Here is a 12,725-nt window from a genome sequence, read left to right as displayed (position 1 = left end):
CTAAATTACAAAATAATGCATAATTTAGAAGTGAAAAAATAAATTTTATTTCTAGCACTCTTATTGCATTGATATCATCATGTTACATCATATATAAGAAAACAGACTATCAAGAAGGGTAATGGGAAGGGAAATAGATATTAAAGATCCAGTTTTAGAGTACCTTGGTATTTTGTGAGGGAAAAGTTGAGTATGTGATTGTTTGGAGATCAGAAATGCATCTGAAAGCGTATTGGTGTGATATGTTGATTACTGATTATTTCTAAAGCTGTTTGCAAACTAACTTTCTCCTCATTTAAAGATATCCAACTACTAGATGAATTCTAAATCTACTTTAGAGAGTTAGCTAATTTAGAGGCTCATCTAATACTCAGTCCTTGAAATCAAAATAGAGAGTCTTAGGTCTAGACCTGCTGAGTCTCTTACTTCCTGGAAATTCTTGCTATAGGTTTTGTAATGACATCAAGTGTTCTATGGGCCTGGACACCCTGCTATTCCTGGACACTATTTTCATCAGCCTCTCCAGTTATATAAATTATTCATATTCCTTCTCCCCCAGCCCCTTGCCAAGTCTTTCTCTGCCCCTCTCTCTGTGTCTTTGTCTCTCCTGCTGCAAATAGCTCTTTTACCGAGAGCAACACTAACACAGTACTGCTCCCAGTAGATAATTTTAGTAATGATAGCTGAGGGTTTTTTCCTTTTTTTTCCTCTCAGGATCTCTTAGAGCTTTCAGTATATCTCAGTTGTTCAGCTTTGTGCATTACCAGGTAGTTTGTTTAATGGCAAGACCAGAATGACTGTCTTATTTCCTCCATACTGTATTAATTTTGTGTTGATACATAACATATTGCCACAAAGTTAATACTTCATAACAACAAAAATTTATTATCTCACAGATTTTATAGGCTAAAAGTCTAAGCACAGCCTGAGTCCTCTGCTCAGGGTCTCACTAGTTCTCAAGGTGTCAGGAGCATGAAGTCTTCTTCCAAGCTCATTCAAATCATTTACAGAATTTACTCCCAAGTGATTGTAGGACTACTGTTCCTGTTTACTTACTGGCTGTCAGCTAGGAGTCACTCTTGGGTCTTTAGAGGAGCTGTCTTAGGTCCTAGCCAGGTAGCTCTCTCACCACATAACAGCTTACTTCTTCAAAGCCGGAAGCTTCAAATCTCAGTCCCTTTTGAATAACTCCTGCCTAATTAAGTCAGGCCCATCCATGATCATCTCCCTTTTGACTCACTCAGAATTACATCTGCAAAATTCCTTTGTCTTTGTCAGGTAAAGTATCTTAATCATAGGAATAAAACCTGGCATATTCCCAGGTATGTCCATATTCAAGGAGCAGGGGATTATAAAGAACATGTGCAAAAGGGAGTGGGGATCTTGGGGACCATCTTAGTATTCTGACTACTGCATATGCCATGTCTTTTCAGAATGAGTTTCTTTTTTAAGCATTGGTTCATGATCAAAGTGTGCTGAGTTGTAGGTGTATCAGTGAATGCTGTGACTAAAGGCATTATGGATCCATAGCTACAATAACCCCATGGCTACCATCTGCTTTCATTACTGAATAGCCCTTACTATACTAATGAGTACTGTAGGTTTTTCTTTTTTTTCTTTTTTTGTCTTTCTGCCATTTCTTGGGCCGCTTCCGCGGCATATGGAGGTTCCCAGGCTAGGAGTCCAATCGGAGCTGTAGCCACCAGCCTATACCAGAGCCACAGCAACATGGGATCTGAGCCGCGTCTGCAACCTTCACCACAGCTCACGGCAATGCTGGGTCCTGAACCCACTGAGCAAGGCCAGGGATCGAACCTGCAACCTCATGGTTCCTAGTCAGATTCATTAACCACTGCACCACAACGGGAACTCCTATAGGTTTTTCTTAAAAAACAAAACAAAAACAAAAAAACCCCCTAAACTTAGTAGATAAATAAATATTAAACCCCTTCTTTAATTACCATCACAGTCTAAAAATATTATGACGATATCTAGAAATAGAAGACGTGTTTTTATTTAGAGATGATGTCCAAGAATCTGTTGGAATTCAGTATGCCTTATGCAGTGCACCTGAAGAACCTGATCTTTAAAAGTAGTGTGCTTTAATTGTCGTCATTGGCTGTTCTGTTTGATGCCCTAAAATACTCAGATATGCTCAGCAAGTCTGCAGATGAAACAAAGCTGATGGCATTATTACAGTTACAGAATTGAGATCCAAAAATATTCCAGCAATAAAAACAATTGACTGAAATTAACAAGATAAATTTTGATAGGGATAAATATAAAGCCCTACATTGCTATTTTCCCTAAACAAAAAAACATTGTCTCAGGTACAGATTGGTGAATAGATGGCTTAGCATACCTCTTAATATGTTTGAAAAAATTACTGAGTTTCATGTGAGCCAAAGTGGTATATGGCTGCCAGAAAAAGCTGACTTTCTATTTAGAAATAAGGGAGGTAATAACTCTGCTCTATCTTCTCATCAACAGAGTAAGTTAACTACATCTGCTCTCTTTTTTTTCTTTTTCTAATTTATCCAAAATAATTTCTTAAGGTTTGAGAACATTTTTTGAACCTATTTATGTATTCTCATTTTGCTTATTCTGCTTATTAATAAATCACTTTGTATTTGTATTATATCATTAATTTGTAGCAAGAGTTATTTTGGATGACCCTTAATTTTTGCCCAAGTTTACAAGTTATATAGATCCATTTTTACATGAGTTTATCTACTTACACAGTTAGGCTTATTTTACAAGTTACTTGTTGTTGGATCAAACATCATCTCCTGTCCAAGAGTGTTAGGGAAAATGAAGAGGATGAAAAATCCTCCCCTCTGTTGTTCATTCTTTCTATCTTATATGCCTTCTGACTCTTTGGAATGTGAATGCCTTTCTTCTATAAAATAGGAATAAAATGTGGCTTTAGCAGCTATATACTATTAAGAAATAAAAATCTAGTCTCTCGGAAACTATTTCTATGAGATACTTTTAACTACAAGAGAATTTCACCTGGTGCCTAGAGCCGAGTGGAGAGGTCTGAGACATTTAAAATAAAAGACTAAGCAGATTCTTAAACTAGTTGTAAGAGTCTGCTCATTCAGTGTAGTAGATCACCCCTACATAAAGTGTGTGCGTGCATTCACTCATTCATTTTATTCCTTCATTTATGCATTAAAATATACTTAATATATAAATTAATTGCATTATAGGTACTATGATAATTCCTGTATCTTATTTTTTTATCTTAAAAATAAAAATTCTTCAGCATAATCAGTGTCTGTTGAACCAGAGGCCTCTTTGTCTTTAAACTTGGCTGCTAGACTGGCTGATGTCCTCCTTACCCCCCCCACTTCCTACCTTTCTTCCTTTTTTTAAATATGAAATATATCATGCATACAAATGAATGTATATAATGTATATTAACAGGGTTAGTAATCATAGAAATAATAAGATCCATGTCAATTCCGGTTTCTAAAATAAATGTTTGACGCTTTCTGTGGTTTCTCCCCAAATGCATCTTCCTGTTACTACCTGCCAATGACAGACCTCTCTCTTTTTTAGAGTTTTAAAAATCTTTTAAATATCCTTTCTTTGCTGTTTTTCATAGTTTTACTGTATACACATATACCTCTAAACAATAATATTTTTAGTTTTGATTTTTGAAATATTCTAGGAATGCAATTTATACTTAACTTTGCATCATATAAAGTTTTTGATATTCATTCTTGTAGATGTGTATAGCTTTATTCATTTAGTTTCAGTGTTGTGTACTATGCTACTGTGTGAATATACCATAATTTATTTATCATTTCTGTGCTCAGTGAACATATATGTTGTTTTCAGTTTTTACTTTTTTTCTTTTTCTATCAGAACAGTGCCTCAATAATCATTCTTAGCTACGTTTCCTGGTGCATGTGTCCAAGAATTCCTCTAAGGAATGGAGTTATGGGGTCATAGACTGTATGCTTACTCCACTTTATCTATAGCGCCCAGTTGTTTCCTGAAGTGGCTCTCTGTGTTTGTATTCCCATCTGCATTGCATGAGCGTTCCAGTGTTCTGCCATATCCTTGGCCCTTGGTACCGTCTAATTCTTTAATTTGGGTTTATATAGAGCATGTGAAATGGCATCTCATCCTGGTTTCAGTTTTCATTTCACTGCCTACTAATGAGGTAAACTTTCTATTTTTATGGTAATTGATCACTCATGTTTCTACTACATGATGAAATGAGTATTTTGTTTTCTTTGTGTTACTGTCTTTTAGGTTGCTCGTATTATTGACTTGTAGGATTTGATTATGTACTGTATATATTAATCCTCTTGTGGCATAATGTGATTAAACATCATACCTCTGGTTCTGGGTTGTTTTTATTGTGCCTTTGAAGATCTAAAGTTAATTTTAATTTATTATTTTTAAAATATCCTTTATAATTTATACTTTTTATAGCTTTTAAAACAAATCCTTCCTCACCCCATAAACACAGAAATATTTTTCTGTAATATCTTCTATGAGTCTTCAAGTTTTGCCTTTCCCATTTACATTCTTTATGCCTTTGGACTTGATTTATATTATGGTAGAAGGTAGGATTTCATTCTAATTTTAAAAAAAATGCCAATAAAAATAAAAACAATAAAAAATACCAATAAAAAGTCTAAAGTTTCTATAAAGGATAGGATAGTAGATATTTTAGGCTTCTCAGGTTGTATGGTCCCTATTGTAACACTATGTGATTGTACTAGCCAAAGACAAGTTGTAAATAAATGAGCATGGTTATGTCCCCATAAATGTCCATACATTTACAAAAGTAGGAGGCTTGTTGGATTTGGCCTGTGAGCTGTAGTTGCCAACCCCTGATGTGGATAACTAATTGTCTCAGAAAATTTTTTGTCTTCATTTTCCCACTGATGTCCAGTGTCTGCTCTGTTGTATAATGTTTCCACACATGCATGAGTCTGTTTCTGGGCTCTGTACTTTTTAAAAAATTGTCTTAGTTGTCTATCCCTGTGTCCACATTCTACTTCCTAATTACTATAGCTTTATTGTAAAGTTTAATGTCTGGCAGGAAAAACTCCCTCCTGATTCTTTTATAGCCTTTCTTCTATGTAAATCTTAAAAATCAACTTGTCAGTTTCCACAAAAATTCTGTTTAGAATTTTTTTTTTTTCTTTTTATGGCCACACCCACGGCATGTGGAAGTTCCCAGGCTAGGGGCTGAATCAGAGCCGCAGCTGCCAGCCTACACAACAGCCACAGCAGCTGGGATCCAAGCTGCATCTGGGACCTACACCACAGCTCACAGCAATGCCAGATCCCTGAGAATCGAACCCGCATCCTTATGGATACTAGTTGGATTCCTTTCCACTGCACCACAGTTGGAACTCCCTCTTTTTAGAATTTGATCAAATTGTATTGCATCCATTTGCGGAGAACTGAGATTAGGATGTTGTATTTCTGGAGTTCCCATTGTGGCTCAGTGGCTCGAGAACACAACATAGTCTCTGTGAGGATGTGGGTTTGATCCTTGGCCTTGCTCATTGGGTTAAGGATCTGGTGTTGCCACAAGCTGCAGCGTAGGTCACAGCTTTGTCTCAGATCCAGTGTTGCCATGGATGTGGGCACAGGGGAACTTCCATATGCCACCAGTGCAGCCGTAAAAAGAAAAAGAATATAATTTTTCTGATTTTGAGCACATTATCTCTCTCTTTTTATTTAGGTCATCATTAATGTTTTAAGTTTATAATATTTTCCAAGTCTTGCACTTTACTTTTTACTAGCTACCTTATTTCTGTGTTATTATGGTAAATGATATCTTTCTAAAAATTGCATTTTCTCACTCCTTGTTGTTGATGTGTAAAATTCAATACAAATTTATGTGATGACCTTATATATACCTGGCTAAAATCTCTTGATAATTCTGATATTTTTCATTGGGGCTTATTATCAATGTACAGTGATAGTTTTCCTCCTTTTCTACTCCCCATATTTTTTATTTATCTTATATCACACTGGCTGCAACCTCCAATACAGCGTTTAATGGAAGTAATGACAGTAGGAATCTTTGTATTTTCCCTGCTTTTTAAAGAATGATTTATCTGTGTTTGATATTTGTGATAGATTTTTGTTTGTTTGGATGATATATTTTACTAGGTCAAGGAATTTGTGTTATTTTCCTCTTATACCCAGTAATTACAGTTTCTAGTTTGATTCTTTACCTTTTTTTAATTTTGACTCTCTCTCACAGGGACTTATTTTTTCATGTACTATGAGGCCCTATTTCTCGGATCATCACTTGCAGATTCTTTCAGGCCTGGGTTGCAGTGTGTTCTTCCAGAGAGGCATTGTGTCTGCTTCTGCCAGTGTGCTCACCACTGTCTCAGGATCGCTTTAACTAATTTTTGGCCTGAGACCTTTTTATCCCACACAGTTATGAATTCCTACACAGGGCAGACTTCTTCCTTTTCTTCGAGAGAATTCAGAATTAAGTCTAACAATTACTTGTATATTGTTTGGGTGGGACAGGTTTTTTGCTTCCCCCCCCACCCCACCTTTTCATAGTCTGGGGATGTTACTTTTCAAAGGCATCAAGTTTAAGGGAGCGACTCTAATCTGACCTATCACTCTAGAAGGGCCTCTAGCCTGGTCTTCTGTCCTCCGCATGGTAGCTGATTCAAACTCAGAGTCTAGGTCAGCAAGAATTGCCATAGACTTCAAAGCACCTGCCAGTTCCCATGCTACTTATTTCTGAGGATTTGTGCTTTCTTTTCATTCTCAACTTTGAGAAGGTCTCTTAATTCCTTGTCAGCTGAATAATGTATTAGAAAAAAAGTTTTGAAATATTTAATGTAGCGTTTTAGTTGTGCTATACCATGAGGGGGTTCTATGAAAATTTCTTCTGCTATGTTACCAAAACCAGTATTTTCCCTTAGACTTTACCCATGATAACAGCCTCCTGTCCTGAACTATATCCTACTTGACCATGACTAACATTTAAATCAGTGGTTTTCAAATTTTACTGCACATTGAAACCACTTTAGAAGGTTTTAAAAATCCTGATAATCAGGCCATACTCTAAATAAATTAAAATATCAGATTCATCAGTAATTTTAAAACTTCCACACATCCCATTGTGTAATTAAGATTTAGAACAACTCCTTAAAATCTAGCTGCCCATTTTGAGTCATATCTATTCCTGTTCACCTGCCTTTTTGCTTCCCTCAGCCAAGTGCTTTACTTTGGAGGCTAAGTGAACACATTCACATAAAAAACCAACTTTCTAATACTTGTGACTCTCTGCTTCAAACCAGTATGCTTTTTGTGTAACTGTTTTACTCTATCTGTGGTCAACTGAATAGGAAAATATGTGGCTTGCTTTATTTTTTTGACAACCTTTTTTTCTTGAAAACATCTTTCACAGCATGTTGATGCAATTTTGTTTTCCTGTGCTGAGAAATTTTTAGTGCAAAGTCTTTTAATTTGCTAATTAATTCTGATAGACTAGTTTCATAGTCTCAGCAAATCAGTGCTTGGATTATGAATAGCTTAGCACGGAAAATGATGTAATTTCAATGGAATAAATTATAGTCAATTAACATGACAGAGTCAGTTATCCTTTTGAATAGTGCAGATTTGTTCAGAAAAGCACTCTGTTTTATTTGTAAAGTGATCCATGCTTTTAACCATTATGACTGCCATGGCCCTTTTCCCTTTGGAGCTAATAATAAAAAAGGAGAAGACAAATGACAGGAGCAGTGAGGCCACATGTAGCATATGTAGCAAAACAGAGAAGTAGGGCTGTCCTCATACTTTGCTCTAGGTATGAGTATGTTAACTGACCATAGCATGTTATTAAAATGCTGTGTTTTATTACTGTCTTGAATGTAATGAATGCTAGAGCATCTAAAAATTTGACCCAGTTATAAAGTTATAATTATTTCTTCTGTAGAAGGAATGATGACATTTCCTGCAAGTGAAACAATTTGGAGCTTTCATATATATCTTTTAGGGCTTGGGACCAAGTAGAGTAAATAGAAATCTAGCTACAATGTTAACAAATGATTAGTTTAACACATTAATTTTAGTGTCTGCGAAATAAAAGACAGCTTCCCAAGTGAACAGATGGCTTAACCAGGGATGGCAGACTTATGATTTAATGGTGAGAGTCAAGGTCTAGAATGCTTTAGAGAAAAATCACATTCTTTGGGCACGTACTTGGGAAAGTTGGTCTTCAGAAGCTTGCTATTGCTTTCCATAATTATAGATAATTATCATTATTTTCCTCAGGGGAACATTGTGTGGAATAACTAATTAATGATTGCAATGCTCTTTGGAAGACATTCTGAGTAACTTTTAAGTATTTTGCGTTTGAGTATCAGGAGAAGATAAGCATGGATACAGGAAACCTAGAAGAAAGCTTTTATTTTCAGATTGTGAAATAATTTTTCTGACATTTTATTTTGTTGATAGGTTTAGTATCTTTTCAAAAATGTTATTATAGTTTTATTTTTATGTTAAAAAATGCTCTTTATTAGTATTTTGCAAAGTTCTGGGACTTCCCGTGTGGCTTACAACATAACTACTCGGCGTTGCTTCTACAGTGGCTGTGGCTTGACCCCCTGGCTTGGGAAGGTCCATGTGCCGCGGGTGTGGCCAAAAAAAAAAAAAAAAATTCTGCTTCTGAGTAATGATTGTATGTGCTAAGAAGTGACTGTAAGGTCCAAAACATGGCACAATACATTTTATAAAATGTCATCTGTTCGTTAATGCCATCTTTTGGTACTTGGATGAATTTTCACCATATGGATATATCACATGTTTGTTTTCAAGAAAGCCGTTCCTTATTGTCACATACCAGAGATTTTTGACTATGGGTCTTATTTCTCAAACCAGTTATGTGGAAACTAGTTTCTGAAGATCCTGCTTTCCCAATGAAACGCACCTGTTGGTGTTGATGCCCTTGTCTGTCTTTTACATACTGAATCTGAGCTGGCTCTTCATAACCAGATTGATGCTGCATGTATTCCAAAGACAGGTCATAAAAAGCCCTGCAGCTTCTGCCCTGATTTCTTGGAATGCTCACTCTGCCATGTAAGAAGTCCAATTAACCTTGAGATTTTTATGCTGCAAGATTACTCAGGTGAGGTATTTGAGGCGGTCATGTCCAAAGACAGGTCATAAAAAGCCCTGCAGCTTCTGCCCTGATTTCTTGGAATGCTCGCAGCTGCCATGTAAGAAGTCCAATTAACCTTAAGATTTTCGTGCTGCAAGATTACTCAGGTGAGGTATTTGAGGAGGTCATGTGGAAAGATTTTGTGTGTGTGTGTGTGCGCGTGCGCACACACATATATGCATTTGGCCAGTCCATAGCTGTGGCATCCATCCCATCTGAAATGCCAGACATGTGAGCATAGAAGCGTTGTAGGTGTTCATTTGATTGCAACTGCATAAAAGAATCTAAGTAAGAGAAGCCCAGCTGACCTGAATCCAAAGACAGAACTGAGAGGGAGAACACAGCTCTCTTGTTTTAAGCCCCTAAGCTTTGGGATGGTTTGTCACAAAGCAGGGAGAACCAAAACACAGGGCAGTGAAGACTGTGACACTGTTTGCTCTGCTGGTATCATAGTGTTTCTTCATTTTGATTACCTTTCTTATAGTGTCAGATCCTTCATGTGCTGAGGTGATGTTCTTAATACTTGTCATAATGATATCTAAAAGATATGTGCTGCTTTTTGAAAATAGAATTGGCACTGTGACCTATTTTTAATATCTCAAGAAGCCTAACCAAAATTTAGCTACATTTATCCAAGAATAAGACTGCTTTTAAAATTGTCGTTGTTTTTGGTTTTGATTTGGTATTTAGCAACTGCTAAGTGCATCTCACTGAAATAAATTGTGCTTAAATGAAGTATATTTTTTTCTTTGTTTTGGTGGGACAAAATTTTTTTTTGCAAGCATTATCTTCAAGTGGAGTGTATGCTATGCAAAAATTACCTTTTATATGTATCTGAATATACATTTCAGTATTACACACAACAATTTTCTAAACACTCGATATGCAAGATCAAGTGAATGCTTAATAAACTGGGATAAATCTCAGGATAAAGATTAAACTGTTCAATCTGAAAAGAATGTTTATTTGACTATAATTCCCTTATAGTGCTTTGCTATTTCTTAACATAGGATCTACTATGAGCGTGCGTAGATAAGCTTTAGGATACCTGTCAAGTCCTTGAAATTTTATTTAACATATTTGGTGTATATGCAGTTTTCAAAGGAAAGTCTTCATAAATTAGATCAGATTTGTAAATGAGATTTATGACAGTAAGAATTTACAAATTTATATTTGTTAGGACTCATTGAATTATATACTTAAAATTGGTGAATTAATTTTTGTATTGAAGTATAGTAGATTTACAATATTGTGTTAGATTCTGGTGTACAGCAAAGTGATTCAGTTATTCATTAAATATATTCATTATAGGTTGTTATAGGATATTAAATATAGTTTCCTGTGATATACAGTGGGACCTTGTTGTTTATTTTAGATGTAGTTATTTGTACCTGCTAATCCCAGACTTCTAATTTATCTCCCCACCACTTTCTTCTTTAGTAACCAAACATTTGTTTTCTATGTCTATGAGTTTGTTCCTGTCTTATAAATAAGTCCATTCGTATCATATTTTTTATTTCACATATAGGTGGTATCAAATAATATTTGTCTTTCTCTGGCTTATTTCACTTAGTATGATAGTCTTGAGGTCCATCCATGTTGCTACAAATGGCATTATTTCTTTTTTTATGGCTGAGTAGTATATATATACACCATATCTTCTTTATCCATTCCTCTGTCAGTGGACATTTAGGTTGCTTCTATGTCTTGACTATTGTATATAGTGCTGCAGTGAACATTGGGGTGCATGTATCTCTTCAAATTATAGTTTTCTGCATGCTCAGGAGTGGGATTGCTGGATCACATGGTAAATCTATTATTAGTTTTTAAGAAAAACTCCATACTATTTTCTATAGTGGCTGCAAAATTGGTAAATTTTTGTATGTAAATTGTATGTCAGTTAAGGTGGCCCTCCCTCAAAAATCTATGAGTCAGTATTCCCAATGAAAGGCACTTAAAAAATAATCTTCTAGGTGGACCTTTTTCCTTCCAATTCTCCCCTTCCTTCTAGAATGCCACCAAAATAGTTTCTGTTTTTGTGTGCAGATTTAGTTCACATGGAAATGGAGGCAAAAACAAGGGTAAGATATAGAAGAGTAGGTTAGTCATGAGGTGTAATAACGTTACTCATCTTTGCCTTGATAATGAGGATCAAATAAAGTCAATAAAATATCACTGATATTCAGTACATTTTTTTTTAGGGCCCCACCCACAGCATGTGGAGATTCCCAGGCTAAAAGTCAAATCATAGCTGCAGCTGCCGGCCTACACCACAGCCACAGCAACGCAGGATCCAAGCCTACACCATAGCTCATGGCAACGCCAGGTTCTTCACCCACTGAGTGAGGCCTGGGATCGAACCCAAATTATTTTCAGATAAACCTGTACTTTTAGAAAAACCGTGAGCTGTGTTAGGAAATTGATAAATAATTTATGGTGACGCATATGGCCTTTTATTGTTTAGTTTTGATGATTTGTAGGTGAGAGCCAAGAAACTTAAGTTTAGCCTTTTGCCAATAACTTGTTTAAACAATTACTTGTGACTTTAAACAAATTAAAAATTCTTGTCTCATTTTCTTCACCTATAAAATGGAGAAAATATTACTTTCTCTGTGTACCTTACATTTTTTTTTCTGTCTTTTCAGCGCTGCACCTGTGGTATATGGAGGTTCCCAGGCTAGGGGTCTAATCGGAGCTGTAGCCACCAGCCTACATGACAGCCACAGCAACACAGGATCCGAGCCACATCTGCGACCTACACCACAACTCACGGCAATGCCGGATCCTTAACCCACTGAGCGAGGCTAGGGATCAAACCCCCCAACCTCATGGCTCCTAGTCGGATTCATTTCCACTGCACCACAGCGGGAACTCCGTACCTTAACATTTTAATACCCTGATGCAAGACCTGGCACATGGCAAACAATTCATTTTTTTTTTTAAACAAATTAGTGAACTTCTGATAATACTTGATAACATTAGTTAATTGAGGAATTACATTTAGTTTGAATAGAGCAGATGGTTCATGTAGGAAAATGGGGGAAATGAAATTAGATTTTTCCACTTATAAGATAAATACTAGGTAAGTAATATACAGCGTGATGACTGTAGTTAACTCTGCTGTGTGATGTACTAAAATATACGTTTTCTTTTTTTGTGCCCTGTATAAGATGATAGATTTTAAGTAAACTTATAGTAATCATTACATCAGGTACATAAGTCACATCATTATGCTTATACCTTAAACTTGTGCAATGATATATGTCAATGATATGTATTGAAAAAAACTTCACATTTCCATATGAGCTTTCCAAAGAGCGTGGCTTTTTTAGAAGAATTTTAGAAGTTCTTTTTGTTACTGAACAATAGATAGTCTTCTCTTTTGCCTAAGCTTCTTCAGGGGAAAGTTTGGAGCTGAGTTTAGAAGTAGAGCTGATACCACTGAATTTTTCTTTAAAATACAGTGAGAAGAATTTGGAATTCCTGAGGGCATGAAGTATATGGGAATGAGAGAATAGAAAGGTCAGGCAACAAGGCAAGAGGTTTGTGCCTACAA

The 12,725-nt window shown here is 36.0% G+C and overlaps 1 protein-coding gene across 1 annotated transcript in view; it reads left to right on the top strand.

Annotated features, from left to right (window-relative positions):
* The window catches only part of GPR158 (G protein-coupled receptor 158), a 331,761-nt gene that overhangs the window by 73,435 nt on the left and 245,601 nt on the right, over window positions 1-12,725 (top strand). The gene's annotated exons all lie outside the window — the stretch shown is intronic.

The sequence above is a fragment of the Phacochoerus africanus genome, chromosome 12, assembly GCF_016906955.1.
Source record: "Phacochoerus africanus isolate WHEZ1 chromosome 12, ROS_Pafr_v1, whole genome shotgun sequence".
Lineage (NCBI taxonomy): Eukaryota > Metazoa > Chordata > Mammalia > Artiodactyla > Suidae > Phacochoerus > Phacochoerus africanus.
This window is presented reverse-complemented; position numbering and strand designations above follow the sequence as displayed.